The sequence below is a fragment of the Gossypium arboreum genome, chromosome 8, assembly GCF_025698485.1.
Source record: "Gossypium arboreum isolate Shixiya-1 chromosome 8, ASM2569848v2, whole genome shotgun sequence".
Lineage (NCBI taxonomy): Eukaryota > Viridiplantae > Streptophyta > Magnoliopsida > Malvales > Malvaceae > Gossypium > Gossypium arboreum.
This window is the reverse complement of record NC_069077.1, coordinates 14,008,315-14,028,948: the sequence shown is the minus strand read 5'-3', so window position 1 is coordinate 14,028,948 and position 20,634 is coordinate 14,008,315. Positions and strand designations below refer to the sequence as shown.

General features: G+C 35.6%; 1 long non-coding RNA gene across 1 annotated transcript; it reads left to right on the top strand.

The window, feature by feature from the left end:
- The first annotated feature begins 12,498 nt into the window (after window positions 1–12,498).
- LOC128279395 (uncharacterized) lies at window positions 12,499–13,658 on the top strand. The gene is made up of 2 exons (XR_008269514.1): window positions 12,499–12,910; window positions 13,228–13,658. It is a non-coding gene; the product is annotated as an uncharacterized LOC128279395 (long non-coding RNA).
- Window positions 13,659–20,634: the final 6,976 nt, after the last annotated feature.

The following is a 20,634-nucleotide window of genomic DNA, read 5'->3' as shown; positions in this document are numbered from 1 at the left end:
AATGAATCAAATAACTAGGATGCTGTGATTGAAATGAATCAAATGCTCCTAATTAGATGTGTTATGAATGATGTATGAATGAAAGTGTCATTTTTTTTGAATTTTTTTGCCTAATTTGGTATTACTCGTTGTTCATCAACGTATTATTCTGCCTTTCCTTCGACTGGTACCTCTGGCAGAAAACCCCAAGAATAATCACAATCTGGGCTATTCTTCCTCTAACATTTCTAACCCTTAAATTTGGGTAATTCAAACCAATTAGTCCCGTTTCAGGCCCTTGTATCATTTAGAAGCTTTTCAGAGTAATATGCAAAACTCTCTTGTGAATATTATTAGTCCATTAATCATCATTTCAATGAAAAATACTCGACAAAGGTTGTCGCATTAGACAAAATGGAATTTTATTTGTGAACAAAACTCAAAATGAATAGGGTAATCAAGATAGTAAATTTGCTAAGATACAAAATGAGAACTAACGAATTAATCGAGATAGCACATTCTGCCAAAAAAAAATGTAAAGTGAATGAGATAAGAATAAGTGTCCCAGATATCGTAGTATGAACTTCTCTGCACAAATTTCTCGAGGACCCTTTGAACTCGGTATGCGTTAGAAGATCAAGAGTATTTTGTCGATTCCCCAAGATGTAGCATCCCTCCTTCTTGTCAATTCAGAGGAAACAGGACCACTGCATGCCCCCAATCTTCGATCAAAATTTGAATCGCCCATTCCTGGGTTTTCAACTCAAAACCCCTTTGGTCTCAAAATGCCCTTTTACGGGTTTTCGCCTTGGCCTCTTCGTTTTGTTTTTTTTTTGTTTTTTTTAGGTAAAATACCTCTTGACCGAATCTGAATTCACGGGATTAGGCAAGCTTTTACCATCCATCTGGGTCAAAATCAGAGCCCCTCTAGAGAAAGCCTTCTTTACCACATAAGGTCCCTCCCAATTCGGCATCCATTTTCCTCTGAAGTCCTTTTGTATGGGAAGGATCTTTTTCAATACGAGGTCTCCTTCATGAAATTCTCTAGGGCGAACCTTCTTATTGTAAGCCTGCATCATTCTCTTTTGATACATTTGACCATGACGGATAGCCTTTAGCCTCTTTTCCTCAATCAAGTTCAACTGGTCGTATCGAGACTGGATCCATTCTGCTTCATCTAACTTTAGTTCTGAAAGCACACGTAGAGAGGGAATCTCGACCTCAATAGGTAGAACCGCCTCCATTCCATAAACTAAAGAGAATGGTGTTGCCCGGTAGATGTTACGACCGACGTCCAGTGGCATCTGAGGCAAATGGTAATTTCTCGTGCCAATCTTTATAGGTCTCATCATTTTTCCTATGATTTTCTTTATATTTTTATTGGCGCTTCTATCGCACCATTCATCTTTGGGCGTCTGGTGACGAGTTATGATGTTTAATCTTGAACTGGCTACAGACCTCTGCTATCGTGCTATTGTTCAAGTTCAGTGCATTGTCCGATATGATTCACTCAGGCATCCCATATCGACATATGATTTCTTTCTTCAAGAACTTACTGACTGCCGACTTTGTGACGTTGGCGTAAGAAGTGGCCTCTACCCATTTGGTGAAGTAATCTATAACCACAAAGATGAAACGATGTCCATTAGATGCTTTTGGTGAGATTGGCCCAATGACATCCATACCTCACATGGACAAAGGCCATGGAGAAGTCATGACGTGAAGGGGTGAAGGAGGTACATGAATTTTATCTCCATAGATTTGGCATTTATGGCACTTCTTGGCATAGTTGGTGCAATCTCCTTCCATAGTAGACCAATAATATCCGAATCTCATGATCTGTCTGGCCATGGTGAAACCATTAGCATGCGTCCCACAGACACCTTCATGAACCTCTTCTAGGATTTGCTTAGCCTCGACAACGTCCACACATCTTAGGAGCACTTGGTCTTTTCTTCTTTTATACAGGATTTCTCCATCCAAGATATAGTCACTGGCCAACCTTCTTAATGTCCTCTTGTCATTCTCAGTCGCTTGGTTTGGGTATTCACGACTCTTCACATATCGTAAAATATCCTGATACCAAGGATGGTCATCTTTCTCTTCTTCTTATTCGATGTTGCAGCAATGAGCCGGAGCCTCATAAATGCTCATTTGGATAGGCTTCATATCCTCTTGCTTGTTCACTTTGATCATAGAAGCTAAAGTTGCCAAGGCATCAGCCATCTAGTTTTCATCTCGTGGGAGATAGCAGAAAGTGATATCGTCAAACTCCTCGATTAACTCAAGAACCAGTCTTCGATAACTGATCAGCTTAGGATCTCTTGTCTCCCATTCACCTTTAAGCTGATAGATCACTATCGCAGAATCTCCGTATACCTCTAATACTTTTATTTTGCGTTCTATAGCTGCACGGTTGCCCATGATGCATGCCTCGTATTCCGCCATGTTTTTTGTGCAGTCAAAATCTAATTTACTGGCAAAAGGATAATGATCTCCGTTTGGGGATACCAAGACTGCCCCGATTCCGTTACCTACAGCATTTGAAGCTCCATCAAAATTCAGCTTCCAAGGGTGGCCTTCTTGAGAGTCTTCTTCTGTGGTTGCAACATACATTAGATTTTCATTCGGAAAATCAAAGCTCAATGGCTCATAATCTTCTAGAGCTCTACTGGCCAAAAAGTCTGCTATTGCACTCCCCTTTACAGCCTTTTGATTCACGTAGACTATGTCAAACTCAGAAAGTAAAATTTGCCAACGAGCCATTCTTCCGTTCAAAGCGTTTGATTCCATCATGTATTTCAAAGAGTCCAGTTTTGAGATGAGCCAAGTTGTGTGGTACAACATGTATTACCTCAGTCTTCGGGTTGTCCAAATCAAAGCACAACACAACTTCTCGATCGGCGAATATCTCGTTTCACATTCAGTGAATTTATTGCTGAGATAGTATATTGCTTTTTCTTTTCTTCCAGTCTCGTCATATTGGCCTAGCACGCATCCCATGGAATTCTCGAACACCGTCAAGTACAATATCAGTGGTTTATCCGGACAAGGTGGCATCAGTACTGGGGCATTGGATAGGTAATGCTTGACCTTGTCTAAAGTTCTCTTGCAATCCTCATCCCAAACACTTGGATTATGCTTCCTAAGGAGATGAAATATCGGATCACATTTTTCTGTCAGTTGTGAGATAAACCGAGCGATGTAATTCAGCCTTCCTAGGAAACCTCGAACTTCTTTTTGAGTACGTGGTGGAGGTAATTCTTGTATAGCCCTGACTTTATCTGGGTCGATCTCAATTCCTTTTTCACTGACCACAAATCCCAACAGTTTTCCTGACTGGGCTCCGAAGGTACACTTTGCGGGGTTGAGTTTTAGTTGGAACTTCCTTAACCTTAAGAATAGTTTCCTCAGGACCTGCACATGCTCATTTTCTGTTCTGGATTTTGCAATCATGTCATCGACGTAAACTTTGATCTCCTTGTGCATCATATCATGGAATAAAGTTACCATGGCTCTCTGATATGTTGCTCCCGCGTTTTTTTAGCCCAAATGGCATAACTTTATAACAAAATGTTCCCCACATGGTTACGAATGTGGTCTTTTCCATGTCTTCCGGATGCATCTTTATCTGGTTGTATCCTGAGAAGCCATCCATGAACGAGAAAAGTGAGTAACCCGCCGTGTTATCCACTAATGTATCAATGTGAGGCAACAAAAAGTTATCTTTTGGGCTGGCTTTGTTTAGATCTCGATAATCTATGCACATCCGTACCTTCCCATCTTTCTTAGGAACTGGGACTATATTGGCCACCCATTCTGAGTACTTGATCACTTGTAAGAAACCGGCGTCGAACTGCTTCTTGACCTCTTCTTTTATTTTCAACAAAACATTGGGTCTCATCCTTCGGAGTTTCTGTTGAACTGGCTTGTATTCTTCCTTTATAGGGAGTCGATGCACCACGATATCAGTATTCAATCCGGGCATGTCTTTATATGACCAGGCGAAGACATCCTTGAATTCCCGGAGTAACTCGATGAGGTCTCGCTTTGTTTCTGCAGCGATACTAGCTCCAATTTTCACCTCTTTTCCTTCTCCTAAGCTCACAATTTCCACCGACTCTTTGTGAGGTAAGATTTGTTTCTCCTCTTGTTCTACCATTCTTAACAAATCAGGAGATAGGCCATAATTTTGGTCATCTTCAAAATCCTCCGTGTTCTCTATACACAAGTCTTGTTCGAAAGGAATCTCTGAGTCATTGGCAATATCGCTCATATCATTGATATCTGGGGACCTGTTATGGATAAAGAAAGAAATCCAAAGAACAATGAATCTAAGAATATTTTATTTGTATGGTATGATTATGAATGAATTGGAAAGAATAAAAGAATATTCACTCAAGATGATACGCAAAAATGCATTTTTTATTGAAATAACGATATTTGGACATATGCCTATTTCATAAAAGGATTCTTATTGCCCCTAGGCTTAGAGCAATAAGCTTGTTTTGAACATTACTCTGAGTTAACCCTAAAAGTTACAGGGATCTCCTCCACGGTCCAATTGTTCAAAACGCCGTGGATGTAAGGCTAATTCGGCTAAATTTTCTTCAATTTTCCCCTCGGATATGGTGTTAATGCTCAAACTGTTCAATATTTCTTCGGCGGGCTCTTTCCTTGTCGATCTTCCTTTAGAGTGAATAGTCCCTCCTGAGACGAATGTTTTGGATAAATGAGGGAAGGTCATCGGCTCCCACTTGACCTCCTCACCGCACAAATGCGCTCTCCTCATCTCTTGCCTTTTCTCCAGCTCTTTCTTCTTTTGCTTCGCATCTGGCTTAAATCCTAAGCCAAAGCGGTCTCGTTTTTCCTTCAACACTGGTACCTCGATCCTTCCTTGGAGGCATCTTCCAAGTCCTTTCCTTGGCAAAGCTCATTTGCCAACAGTTAATCGTAGGCCCATCCTTGTGGTTTTGGATATTCTAGGTGCTGGGATCTTGTTTCATTCGACGATGAATGTAGCATTGACAAATTCTAGTGATCGAAAAGAACATTCTATCACCTCATCGTCTGTACCCACGTACGGTGCGTCACTGGTGACAGATGCAATGATGTCTTCCTCCGCGTTTATCGTTACCAACCTACCCTCAGTTACCAACTTTAACTTTTTGTGTAGGGACGACGGTACTGCCCCTGCCGAGTGAATCCACGGTCTCCCTAACAGGCAATTGTATGAGGGCTTGATGTCCATTACTAAGAAGTCCACCTCGTATGTATTTGGGCCAATCAAGAGAGGTATCTCGATTCTTCCCATCACTCTCCTTTCCATACCATCGAATGCTCTCACGACGTTTTGACATGTCTTCATGTGAGAGCTATCAACTGCCAGCCTATTTAGCGTGGACAAGGGCATGACATTCAATGCCGATCCACTATCAATCAATACCCCCGGCAATGTGTATCCTTTGCAGCGAGTGGTAATGTGTAGGGCCTTTGTAGATCCCATGCCTCCCGGTGGTATTTCATCATCATTAAAGAAAATAAAATTATCCGCGCTGATGTTATTGACCAAACGATCGAGTTTGTTGACAGAGATGTCATCCGCAACATATGTTTCATTTAAAACCTTCATCAATGCACTTCGGTGAGTATCTGAACTCAAGAGCAAGGCTAGTACAGATATACGAGCTGGCTGTTTGTGCAATTGCTCCACAACGTTGTACTCGCTGTGTTTTAAGAATTTTAAGAATTCCTTAGCCTCTTTTTCAGTTACAGGCTCATTGACGGGTGATTCAGGTCTGGTCGTCTTTCCCTTTTCTTGTTCAATGACCACAGATTTTCCTTTAGCTGATTCTGCCTTTGTGTTCGGAGTATAACGCCTTCCGCTGCGTGTATAGAAACCCTCGTCTTGGCCTTTCTCCAAAGTGACAACTGGATTCTCCTCTCCCGAGATCGTTACATTGCAGTCGTAATTTCAAGGAACCCTTTTGCTATCCTTATAAGGGAAAGCAACGAGCTTTTGAATCATGACCTTTGGTGCAATTGGTACTCCGACTTCATTGACTCTTGGTCGGGATATAATTACGACCGGGTGATTGACCTCTCGGACATTGTTGGTTGGCCCTTGCTCTGACGTGCACACATCTTCTCCCTTCGGGCCCTCGGTGTACTCAAAGAATTCGATCTCTTTATTTTCTATCAATCTCTGTACCAGAGCCCTGAATTTATTGCACTTTTGGATCTCATGCCCTTCCTCGTCGTGGAATTCACAATAGTATTTCCCTCCTTCAGGCTTCTCCTCTAAACCTTGTATAAGTAAACCTTCTTCCATCATTTTCTTTCAAACCCATCTCAACGGGGTCTTTACCTCCGATACATCCATCTTAGTTCTCCTTCCTCCACTTTCCCTTATCACGTTTACATCCATCTCAACGGGGTCTGAATGACTGGGTAACGGGTTTCCCGCCACATTAGGTTTTGTGGGATCATCGAACTTCACAATGCCCATCTTTATGAACCTTTCGACTAATTTTTTGAAGGCCGTGCAGTTCTCAATTGTGTGCCCCGCAACTCCTGCATGGTATTCGCATTGCGCATTTGCATCATACCACTTTGGGAATGGAGGTTGCATGGGTTTTAGGTAAAAGGGAGACACTACATGCGCATCGAACAGGTTTTGGTAAAGCTCCCTATACGTCATTGGGATTGGCGTGAACTGGACTCTTTCCGTGTTAGGCCTTGGGTTGGAATCTTGACTCGCGGAGCCCTGATGGCTAGTAGTCACTGCCCTCAGCTGGTTTACTGTGACCGGCTTGGAATAACCCTTATGATATGCGCTCACATTGTTCACCTCGTTTTCTTTCCTTCTTGGAGCCGTTCTCTTGGCATTTTCCCCCGCTTCAATCTTCCCACATCTTACTGCGTTTTCTATCATCTCCCCGGACATTACTATGTCCGAGAAGCTTTTAGTAGCACTTCCTAACATGTGGTTAATGAATGGGGCCTTTAGAGTGTTGATAAATAGCATGGTCGTTTCCTTCTCCAAGAGGGGTGGCTGGACTTGCATCGCTATTTCCCTCCACCGTTGTGCATACTGTTTGAATGTTTCACTCGACTTCTTTTCCATGTTTTGTAAGGTAATTCTGTCAGGTGCTATGTCCGTCACGTGACCGTATTGTTTCATGAAAGCTTGAGCCAAGTCCTTCCACGAACCAATTTGGGTGCAATGAGTTTGGTTATACCACTTGGCAGCAGATCCATCGATATCACGAAAACAGTGGATCAACAGCTGATCATTGTTAACATACCCTGTCATCCTTCGACAGAACATCGTAATATGAGTTTCAGGGCAGCTCGTCACGTTATACTTTTCGAACTCCGGGGTTTTGAATTTTGGTGGGAGCACCAGATCTGGGACCAAGCTTAAATCCTTAGCATCGATCCCGCCACAGTAATCAGCAGCTTCCATTGCTTTGAATTTTTCCTCAAGCCATTTGCATCGATTATCGAGTTGTTTTGCCATATCTACTTTTCCTTTCTCTATTTCTGCCATGTCATCAAGGTCCGGGACAAATGGATTAGTTGGATTATCCCCGGGATTAGAGCCTGATCCTATAGGAATGTTTATTGGTGTCGAGGTATTGGCCTGGTATTGCTGGGGCTTAATAGTGACGGATACCGTTCGTGGATGTACCTCCGATTGTGGTTGGGTGTTTATTGGAGCAAAGCCTGGATGATAGATAGAGTCTTCATTATTGTTCCCCATGGTGCTCTTCCCTTTCTCGCGTTCTCTAGCCAGCAATTGCGCCAACTGGCCTATCAGATTATTTTGGGATTCTTCCATTTTTTCCTTCATATCTTGTTATATCTTAGCCAGTTGCTCTTGCATCTGTGCTTGTAATTGCTCTTGCATTTCCCTTTGCATTTGTTCTATTCTCTCTAATCTCTGATCCATTGCTTTGGTTTTACGGCGGGTATAGTAGCTGTGTTCGGTTGGTTGATTCTCATTGGTTTCCAGATTAACTGAAATGATTTTGTTTAATCAGGGTCTTTTCGCGAAATTTAATACACATAATTAAATGTAATGCAAATGAATGAATGCAAAAAAAAAGAGGCGTTGATTCCAATTCAATTTTATTAGAAGAACTTCACTAGAAGAAAAATTTCTTTACATAGAACGGATGATTACATATACAACTTTGCCCTAATGCCTAAAGCCTTAATTTTTCTAAGGAGCCAAGCTAGTTTTCGACCTCGATCTGATTCTGACTCGTACTTTAAGCTTAATACATCAGCTTGGACTGCCAAGGTTTGCAAGTGATCGGCTACCTCTCGAACCTGAGCCACAGCTTCGCCCATGACATAATCTCTATCTCTAATCTGGTTCTGAGAGTGGTGAAGCTGTTTCCTGCAATGGTCGTTGTTTGCCTCAAGTAGTTCCACTCGAATTTTACTATCTCGTAGTGCAGTCTCGAGTTCTTCTACTTTCCCTTCCAACTCTTCGATCCTGCTCAGACTAGCTTTCAGCTCAATTACCGAATTACAGCTACGATGTTGATGAAGTGATTTTTCCAATTCAACCACCCGAGTACGTAACTTCTCCTTTTCGTTTTGGCTTTCTAACAAACTCTTTTTCAGAATGTCCTCTCGTATTCGGGCATCTTGAAACCTTTTCTCCGAATGGTCGGCTCTAGTCTTTTCCACTTTGATCTCTTGACGCCATTGCTCCGACATTTTACCTAAACCGGTAGTTCTTATTGACATACGCAGCTTCTTGTAATCGGTTTTCAAACTATCCAAACCTTCCTCGGCCTTGTTCTTTCCTTTTCTTAACTTCTCAGCCTCTAGCTTGTGGACATCGACGTCTAATCCCAATTTCATTTTCTCTTCTTCTAGCTGCTCTATCTTCTTCCCCAACTCTGAGTTCTTTTTCTCAAAGTCTTGTTTAATGATCTCTAACTCGGATGGGATAACCCGTAAATGCTCCTCTATCGGTTGAGTATTCCCTTGATTTGGCCTAGGGATGTTGTCGTTGACTCTCCTACCCCACCACCATTCATACCCGGGGGTGGTCATCGGGCCTGTGGTAAATCCTTTCATTCTTCGAGCTTGGTTCCATGCATCTGACACCTCGCGAACCCTCTTCTTATAATTATTGTCTTTATAGGAGAACTCACATTGTGCCAAACCCTGTGTCACTGGTATAAATTGCCTTGATCGATATTGCCTTAACACTATCAGTGGAGCGTATCCAACGGCTCCCCATATTCCGGCCAGGGGGACCCAGTCAAAATCACCGCACCTATATAAGATCTCGTCAGGAATCAACCACGGAGCTCTTCATTCAACGTCTTCGGCCCGCAAATTCTGGAGAATAGTTATCCATTTCTCTTCTGAGATGTCATCCCGCCTCGGTATGGCCACGAATTCCCTTAATGGGGAATAATCCTTAGAGAAAACCCGATAAGAGACCTTCTCTACCCTCTAGAAATGGCTATGGAACCAAGCCAAAAGAAGCTGAACACAACCAATAAATCTTCCCTCGCCCGCTCTCCGGCATACATTCAAGGATCTGAAAGTTTCTGCTAGTATTGCTGGGATAGGTGTAGTACCTTTATCAAGCCGATCGAATAGATCTGAGACCGCTTCATCTATGTGTCCTAGCGCCTTGGGAAAGATGATCAAATCGTAGAGGCTTAAGGCAAAAACATCAACCCTTTTCTTCGAATCCGGGTGCGCAAGAATCAAGTCCCTCAAATTCCTCCAAGGAATACACTTACTATCCCCTTTTTGCTTGATGCGGGCTGCAATCCATTGCTCGCTCATCCCCGTTACATTCATCAACTTCTTCAAAAAGGGAGAGATGTTGACAGGTCTTGAATAGGCCCTATCAGCCTGAATCTTCGGGCAATTAAGTAACACCATGTATTCCTCCACAGTAGGTACTAAATGAACTTCTCCGAAGGTGAAGCAACTGTAAGCAGGGTTTCAAAACTGCGCGAGAGCCCGGAACAAGTACTTGTCCACCTTTACATCGAGCAAATAGGGTAAATCACCGTAGTTACAGTAAAAGAGTTGCTTAACTTCGCCATTCCAACTTTTTCATATATCCTTTAACTCTTGCAGGTCATTTTGAGTCACACTGATGCGAGTGAAATCCCACAACTCTGATTCATATCCCTCGGTCAAACTATCTCCTTTCTCTTGTTACGTTCTCTCAGACCACACTCGGACGGCCGCATTATCCTCCACTCTATCAAGAAATCCTTTTTCCATGCTAAACTCTTCTATTTAGTAACCGAACGTAAATCAACACCCTTTTATGATGAGATGCCATGCGAAAACAATCAAAACACAACAAGTTAGTATTATATACAAAGAATAGAATTTAAAACAAATAAGGAGTAAATAAACGCCTAATAGGGTAACCACTAGGGTTAGGTGTGGTTCTACCTAGGGTAGGCTCCTAGGGCTCATTACATGTAGTTCGGTTTTAAGGTAAAGGTACCTGAACCAGTAGATTCCTCAACCCTCGCCCATTATAGGCTCATACAGACCGAGTTCGATTCAGGGGAATACATTTCCCTACGGCTATACGGAGATGAAAACCTCACGAAGACGCGCAGTGCGGATGTATCCCAAAGCGATCCACTATCCTATACGGAGGTGAAGACCTCACGAAGGAGTAGTTTCTCACTTCCACTTAAGAGGGTGAAATTGACCAATAATGCGATGCAATATGCAAAGATACATCATAGAACTAAACTACTTAAAGCAAGCATATTATGAAGAAGGCCACGAAAATAACAAACAATATGCAATGCAGATAATTTAAAACCGATTTTCAATTTTCGAAAAAAGACAAAAATTAACCAATTTAAGGCTTGACTCTCGAAGTCCCTAGTGGAGTCGCCAAGCTGTCGAAACCATTTTTTTGAAAACAGGAATCGACTTGGTTTGAAAGCGAAAATTAAAACGGGAGTCGCCACCGATCTTTATTAGGTGTGATCGGATCACCTTTGTTTTAATAAAATAATTTTTAGTTTACTAAAACGGTATTTTTAATCTACGAAACTCGAGAAAATGAGTTCGAGAGTCGGTTACGTGCGAGGAAGGATTAGCACCCCCGACACGCCCAAAAATTGGTATCGAATTGATTAGTTAGTGTCTTAATGTCGAAAATTAAAAATCGGGAATGGGTTTGAAATACGATCTTTTCTATTAATAAATGATTTTAAAATTCTCGAATTAGCTTAAATCGATTGTTTAAAGATTTTCTTATCTCGAGATATCGGAGTATCACATCCCGTAAGTTAGGACACAATACCATGAATTCTCGAGCACAAGGTCGTCTTTTAATTTAAATGAGAATTTCATGTGTTTTAAAACTCGAAAAGGATATTTAGCTATTTAGAAACAACGAGGGAATCGAAACCCCATAAGTTAGGGCACAACTTCTCGATGTTCCAAAACGTGAAACATTGCCTTATTTTAAATTTTTTTTTTGAATAATAGTGAATACGATACTTAAATGACGTACATTATTTGTGTGGGTCAAGATACAATGATTTATTGGATAAATATAAAAAGACTTGATTCATGGGCCGATGATATGAAATAAAAGTATAGTGCGACATGGAACAATGATACATGTATAAAATATTCCACAAGCGCATGGCAAATAATATGAACACGAGTAAGCAAATTAACGTACATGCAATAGCAATAATCTCACAATGTGCACTCTTAAAAACTAATCATTAATAATAAAACAAATGAATTAAATAATACAATTAAAAATATAATAAATAAATAGTTAAAATCAAACTAAAATAACAATTGCAAGATGAATTTTAAATGACCATGAATGAATTTAAAATAAATAATGTAAAAGATTAAAATTAACAATATGCAAAACGTTTTTTTTTTTGAAAGAAAGAATGATATATACATATGAAGAACTTTTAAAATAGATAATATATATATATACAACAGTATAAAACAATGTATGGAAAATTAAAGTAAATAATAATAGCAAGACATTTCAAAATAAGTAAATAGGGTTCAAAATATATAAACAATTTAAAATAAGTAATAAAATGATTTTTAAATAATACCTAAATAAATCTAAGCTATATAATATATAAGGTATAAAAAGTTTTAAACGAATGATTTTTAAAAAAAAACTTTCAAATAAATAATAAAAATTTTGAATATAATATGAAAGAAATTTAAAGTAAAATATAATAAAATGATATATATAAAACATAAACGTTTTTTATTCTAATGGAAATAAAGTAACCTATAAAACTTAAAAGGTAATATGTATGTATGTATATATATAAGCCTATAATAAATAATATACTAAGTAATAATAATATGTAAAACAATTTAAATAAGGCAAAAAAAACTCAAAATAAAATAAATAAAAGATTTTAAGCAGGGGACCAAAGCAACAATCATGCAAACTTATGGAATAATTTTAAATGTAGAAAAGTGCCAAAAGGGATGACTGAAACACGCAAGACAACAGAGGGACCTGAGTAGCAAATAGCCCATTCGGCTTTGAAAATGTCCCCCCCTTTTATGCGTCGTTTCACCGTTTAAAGAAAACAAAAGGGTTTCTTCCATTTTTAGGCAGATTTCTGCTGCTTATTTTTAAAAGAACTAAGTCTCCCTACCCCCTTTTCTCTTCCGTTCGGCTAGGGTCCTGAGCCCCTCGTCGCCGCCCTCGGTGGTTTGTCACACCACCATTACAATCAGTGGCCGACGACAAGCGAAATAGGCTACCAAGCCTCTGTTCGTGGTGCCTTTGAAGGTCTCAAATCCCTCAGCCGAGTGCCCGAAAATAAAGGGACTTCCCAACCTCCCCTTTTGGGTTCAACTCCGATGGAGAAAGAAGTCTCCGGAGACTGACCATGGGGGTTTTCCGGTAAGTTTTATTTCCCTTTATTTTCATAAGTGAAATAAAATAAAATAAATAAAAAAAACTAAGAGGAACCAAAGTAAAAACAAGATAAAGAGACAAAAATTTTTACAAAATAAAAAAAATCACCTTTGAAACGAGTATTCTGTTTTTTTGATTAGTTTTTTTGCTTGTAAAATGTATGTAAAAACTTACGGGAGAGTAGATCCGGGCTTTTAAAGCCATTTACAATTGATTCCCTTTTAGTTTTTTTTTTTTGTTTTTTTTGCTCTTGATTTCTCTGCACTCGCATGCTTCTTTCTCTGCTATTGTGCTTGTTTCAGATGTCAGACGATGCGTGGAGGGCGACTGATGGAGCAGCGTGCGAGCAGACGAAGAGGCGCGGGGCGGTGGCTAAACGTTCCTAGGGTTCTGCTGATATTTTTTTTGCATTAGATTGATAGTTTGGGCTGTATTTGTTATTGGCCTGTTTATTTTGGTTTGAAATTTTGTTTTTTGGTTTTGAGTTATGGGCATCGGGCAAATTTAAGCCCGTACACTCAGCATTGAAAATGTTTCACTCACTAACGATGCACAATGGAAGGATTTCCAGCGTGATCTTTGGGAGAAAAAGAATCCCTTGTTTATTGCCTTGAATGAACAAGGGACTTCATCAACCCTAAAACCAAGAAATTAGGATCTAATTAATTAATGATGTAATCTAAAAAAACTCCTAAGTCCTCTCAATTTCTTAATATTGGGGTCTTATTTCAAACGACTACTTCTTTTTATCTGACTTTTTCCTTTAAACAATTTTATTTATTTATTTAATGCTGTGTCGGGATCTCTAGGGTTCATACTACTATGATAATTGCTAAATTACACTATTAGTTATTTAATTGTATAAATTTTTATTTTGGTCAATTAACTAACAACATATTATAATTTGATCATTAATGTTTTTAAAATTATTTTTTATTATTGACGGTAATTAACTTACACTTTTTAATTGATATAATAACAATTTTAATTCTTAACTTTTATACTTTCTATCAATTTGACCTTAATTATATATAAAATGACAAAAAATTAAAATAACATAGAAAAAAAGTAAAACATTAAGCATGGTTCTATATATATATTTTACCTTTTCTGTTTCTTAACTTAGCCTTTTCCATTGTAAGAAAAAATTTCAAAAAATATATATAGTTTTTACATTTTGGATTTTGAAAACAATTTGAATAAATTAAAATTTTGAATTGGTTGTCTAAAAAGTAAATTTTGTGGTATATTTTTTATTTGGCTAAGAAAATGACATCAAAGTCAATTTTAAAAGCTTTTGTAATATCAATTTTGGATGTTCTTCAACGGTATGGAACTTAACTTGAACATATTACTAATTTGATTTCAAGAAACAGTGAGAAAACGTGTAATGATTTAACCTTTTTTTTGTTTTGTTATATTTTAAATTTGTCATTGGATTCTATTGAATGATAAATTTCTTTATTTCTCATACATATTAATTCTTCAACAATATATTATTTTTCTAGATTTTTATATAAAGTATTCTATTTTGAAAAACAATTTTGAGTGTTTTTATTATTATAATATTTATATAAAATCAAAGTCAAATTAATAGAAAATATAAAAATTTATGGTTAAAATTATTATTATTCCAACAAAAAAGTGCCTAGTTAATAGTTGGGTGAAAATAACAACTTTAAAAATATTAGTGATCAAATTATAACTTTTTTAATTAAGTGATTAAAAATAAAAATTTATCTATAATTTAATAACTAATGATGTAATTTATCCTATTATACGGACCTAACAAGTAGGACCTGACATCATCTTCGCTTTGAACACTATTTTGGCCATTCAATCCTGACCGTTGGATGCCGTCATATCTCTACTACTGTATCCACCAGGCCTGCTTATCGGTTTGTATATTATATTAATATTGGTTGACGCAAAATGCATCTTTTGTCTTGAATTTCACCTTGTCAACTTTTATATGCAACTATCAAATCAAGCTTGGAATATACGTAAATGGTCAATTACACATGTGGGGTTAAAAAAAGTAACTCGGTAGAAATTTCAAACTTTGAATGTAAAAACAGTTTATAATTCCCTTAAGAATGAGACACTTTCAATGTGATAATATATAATTTTGGATAATAAATTAATTTGACTCTTTATTTTCAAACTCATTTTGTAACACCCTCTACCCGTATCTATTGCCGGAATAGGGTACGAGGTATTACCGGAGTTTACTGAACATTTTCAGATAATTCTGAGTCATTTATTATTCAAATTTTAGAAAAAAATCATAACGTCTCTCTATTGGGCCCTCGAAGCCCCAAACATACATTAGAAAACAACTGGAATTAAATCGGGATTATAAAAAAAATTTCGCAAAATCTTAAATTTTATTTTCATCTAAGTACTTACTATTTCAATGCTCCTTATAATTAAACATGTTACCGTTCTATCAATAGTTTGGCACTTGTCTAAGCGTCAAACAACATCATTGTTAGTATACTTGCACACATTTCATCTAAATTCAACATTGATATACTTATTTTCTCTACATATCGCACTTGAGTTTAATAATAGTCTCAACTTACATAATTTCCTTGTATTAACATATCAAAGATAATCATATATGTACATGTTATGAAACATATTATGCTCTCACCGTTTCTTCATAAGCATATATCATTAATTTCGTTATATCAATATTTCATGCTCCATCATTTTCATATATTTTATGTATATTTATTCCGGTAATAGTTTATATCAAACTTGACATAATTTATATTCCATGTACTTATACTTATTTCGTTTATTTATCTTCATAATTATTTCATACAACTATTTTGTACATATATTTCCATATGACCAGTTCTTGTAAACATTTCACACAACCATTTCATATAACCATTCATCATCTGATAAGTATTACCTGAATATCAATTGTTCAATAGATGTCATAGCGTCTCCCATCCATGATCTTATTTATCTTTGACATGATGCCATAATGTCTTTCAACTATGGTCTTACTCATTCATTTTTTGTCATGTTGCCATGGTATCTTTCAACCATAGTCTTACACATTTCATATCAGGTTGCCATGGTATCTTTCAACCATGGTCTTACACATTTCATATCACGTTGCCATGGTATCTTTCAATCACGGTCTTACACATTTCATATCAGGTTGCCATGGTATCTTTCAACCATGGTCTTTATTTTCAATTTATATCGAGTATTAGCAATATTTCATCAAGTATCATGAATTGAACATTCAAATCATATTTTCATCACATAACCACATATTTCAAGTATTTAAAATACAATTCAAGTTACACAAACTTACCTCATTGCTTGTTTGTGTTTATAATTTCATTAGTCTGATATCTTTTATTTTCCACAATCAAGTCTCATTTTTGAGTTGTCCGGATCTTTATAAATAAATTTGATCATCATTTTCATTCATTTCATATTCTAATGCATTTAATTAATGCTCTATGAAAATTACCATTTTGCCCCTAAACTTTTAATTAATGACGATTTCATCCTTAGGGTCAGGAAAATAAAATCTTGCAATTTAATCCTTATTTCTAGATATTATTCTCATACATATTGATAACAATCCATGAATTCTATAAAATATCAGAATTTTCCATTATTTCAACACTTTTCAATTTAATCCCTAAAACATGTTTTCCCCCGATCTTGAACTAAATTAATAATTTCATTCAATTTTGTAATTTAAATAATAAAATAATCCATTTCATGCAATTTGGTCATTTCTGACATTTTTACAAAATTACCCATAAAGTTTTACTTTTATTCAATTTAGTCCCTGAGCCTAAAACATGCAAATTAGCCATGCTAGATGAATATTCATACATATTTTTCCTCCTCCTCCTCTCCATTCCACATCCTTAGTGTATATAACACACTTGTAAGTAACATTATCTAAAATTTTTATTATTTACTTTTATGAATATTTAAGCTCTCCATCTGTGTCAAAGTCACTAAATTATTTATAACTCGAGCTACGGAACTCAAAATTAAGATCTGTTAATTTTCCCTGAAACTAGACTCATATATCTTCTTACCATAAAATTTTCAGAATTTTTAGTTTAGCCATTAGGTGCAGTTTATTCTTTAAATTCACCCCTATTCTGCTGTCTAACAGTTTCGACCCTTCTTCACTAAAAATTAATTATCTCACAGTACAGAACTCGGATAATATTCCCATTGATTTATCCTGAAAATAGACTCATTATGAATTCTAAAGATATAACTTTAAGACTCTAATTATTTTTCTTCAATTTTTGGTGATTTTTCAAAATCAGAACAGAGGAACCCGAATTCATTCTGAACTTGTCTCACAAAATTCATTATATCTCATAATTTACAATTCAATTGCTTACACCGTTTCTTTTATAAGAAACTAGACTCAATAATATTTAATTCCATATTTTATTAATTCTCTAATTCAATTTCTACAATTTTTGGTGATTTTTCAAACTTAGACTACTACTGCTGTCCAAAATAGTCTTAGTGCAAAAATGTTGATTTTCACTTTTAATTTCAATTTAATCCTAACTAAATTCACTTACTTTTCTATCTTAAATCATACTTTATTTCTACTCAATTTTTAACTAAACTCATACTTAACTATTAAATTTCCAGCATATTTTCCTAATTTTGAAATTTCATCAATTTAGTCCCTACAACATAAAACTTATGAATTAATTTACAATTCAATCCTTATTTCATTTCTAACTTGAATTCCTATCAATTTAACACCTAATTCATCTTTTTATTCAACATGAACAATATTTAAAAATCTAATAACTTTCAAAATATTCACTTAATTTCATCAAAACCTTGTCCCAAAGCTTCCAAAACATCAAAATTAAGTAAAAAGGGCTAAATTGACTTACCTATTTAACTTTCAAGCCTTGAAATCCCAATTTTTCCTTTTTTCCTTCTTTCCTTTTTTTTTTTTTTTCCTTCCTTCTTTCTTTCCCCCGCTCTCTGTGTTTCGCTTCATCCTTTCTTTCTTTTCTATTCTTTTTCTTTTTATTTCTTTTACTATATATATATATATTATAATAACTTAATAATAACTATAATTAAATATCTATTTAATATCCAATATCTATTTTACATTTATATACACATATATTATTACATTTGTCTTTCTTTAATCTATTTATTATATAAATATCTTTTAATTAATAATAATATATAATTTAATAATATACTTATATAATAAGTAAATATACATGTATTTTACAAATGTATGTATATTAGCATCACACATGTCACTATACATACCATACATTTGTCAACTTTTTATTTATTTATCATATAATATTAATTTAATAATAATAAATACATTAATATTTACTTAAATAATAAGCAAATAAATATATGTATTACAAATGTGTGTATTATATTTATTATACTTGTATTTTATTTTTGCCATACACTTGGCACTCTTTTTGATTTATTTACTTATTTAGTCCTTTTAATTTTTTTATTCTATAATTAAACTTTCACACTTCATTTAATTTAACCCTTTTATCTAATTATCCTTTATTTAAGCTAATTTGCTTCATTAAACTTTAATTAATCACTCTCTTAACTTCGTAAATATTTTTAATAAATATTTACAAATCTATTTTTCAGAAACGGAGACCCGAAAATACACTTTTTTGATAACTGTAAAAATTCGGGTCATTACACATTTGATAATAATTGTCAATTTTCAAAAAAACAATAGAGTGTAAGTGAGGTTGTTAAAGTCTCGTAAAGTTAGGTTAAACAATATGTTTCCTTTCATAAGGGTGGCTAAGTGACAATAGGTTAGAAAGGCAATTCTTTAGACAAATAATTGAGTTCAGTTAAATACTAATGGAGAGGTTGAGGTAGACTCTAGTAATGTTGCTTCAAGAAGAGTCTTGAGGGATCACGGAGGAAAGTGAATTTTAGGCTATAATAGGTGCTTGGGAAATTGTTCAGTTTTTAAAGCTGAATTATGGGGAATTATGGATAGTTTGAATATTATGTTGAGTAGGAATTTTGAGAAAATTTTGATATAGACTAACAGCATGGAAGCAACGAAGGCTATATAAGACTGTTTCAAGACACCTTCAAACTCTGTATTGATACAATAGGTTTATTAATTTTTAAAGAAGGTTAAAAATTGACTTTTACAATATGCAGAGAAAGTAACAAAGATGATGATTACATAATTAAAATGGCTTTTGATAGAGATGAAGGCTTGATGATTATTGAGGAACCTTCTTGGTGGATTTTTTGTTTTTTAAGTTAAAGTAATTTTCTGTTTTTTTAATAAAAAAACAGGTTAGTTAAAATTTTTAATGAATTCAACTATTATAGACACCATTCATCGAATAAAACCCTCGATTACGTTTTAGTAATTATATTTTATATAATTTTAAGGGGGTGAACTCAAGAAAAGAAAAAGGCAACTTTTGAACAAATATGGTAATTGATATAGTAAAAAACATTGAAATTTGCCACCAAAAGGTGCAAAAAAATAAAATAGACCAAGTATGTCTGATTTGGTTTGCTAAAAAAGAAAGAGTGAATGTTGACTATTGGGCTGATCCTAACTTCTTCATACATTTGTTTCTTCATACATTTGTCAATATCATGTATTTGGGCTTTACCCAATTCTTGCTAAACCAATGAAAACGAAGGAAAAATTATTTGGTTCACCTTCAATATAAAAATATTAAAAATGTTATAATTATAATCAATCCATCAAAATAGCTACAAGCACAATTCAACTAATAATCGAATCTAAATAAAAAACAATTTGGACAAGATATATATAATGCGACTTAATCCAAAATTAATATGAATTGGAAATCCGTAGATATTATAATTGGAATAAAACATCTCAAAATTTCCAGTGTCTTAAAATTACCATTACATCAAGAATTCATTTGCAGGTTAATTAAATTTTCACGCTCCTTTCAAAAAGTGACTCCTGTGCTCAAGGTTTGGTAAATATAATTTATTAACTTCATTTGTTAAATTAAAAAAAGTATGACAAACTTGAAAATTAATAGCGATGGAGGCCTCATGACAAACTTGAGCATGGCTACTTGTGGAGGAGTAATGCGTGACCATTATGGTTAGTGAGTTGCCGGTTTTTGCAAGAAGAGCTAGGACTAGTGGACTACTACGGTGATTAAAGCAGAGCCTTTTTTTTTTTTTTTGGCCGTGGGGGGTTGATGGTTTAAATACAGCCCTGTTGATTGGAGAGCAAAAGTTAATTCTCTTCGTTAGAAGGGCGGCAATTCAACTAATTGGCAGGACATATAACGAAGCTTCGTCCAATACCTGCGTTAGGGCAATCCAGCAGATGTTGAAGCGGAATGGGGAAGTGAAGGTTGTGCATACCTAAAGAGAAGGCAATCGGCTAGCGGATGTGATAGAGAATTTAGCACAATCAAGAAGCTCGGGATTTCATTTCTTTAGGGACCCTCCAGCTCAGAGGCGAAACCAGAAAAATTTTTTAGGGATGGCGGATGAAATTTTAATTTTTTATAGTTTATATATTTATAATTTATAAAGAATTAAATCGAATTTTATAATTTTAAGAAAGATAAAGTGTAATTTTACATTTACTAATTTAAAATTTTTAAAAAATTTTAAAGACTTAAAATGCAATTTTACATTTTAGGGGCACATAC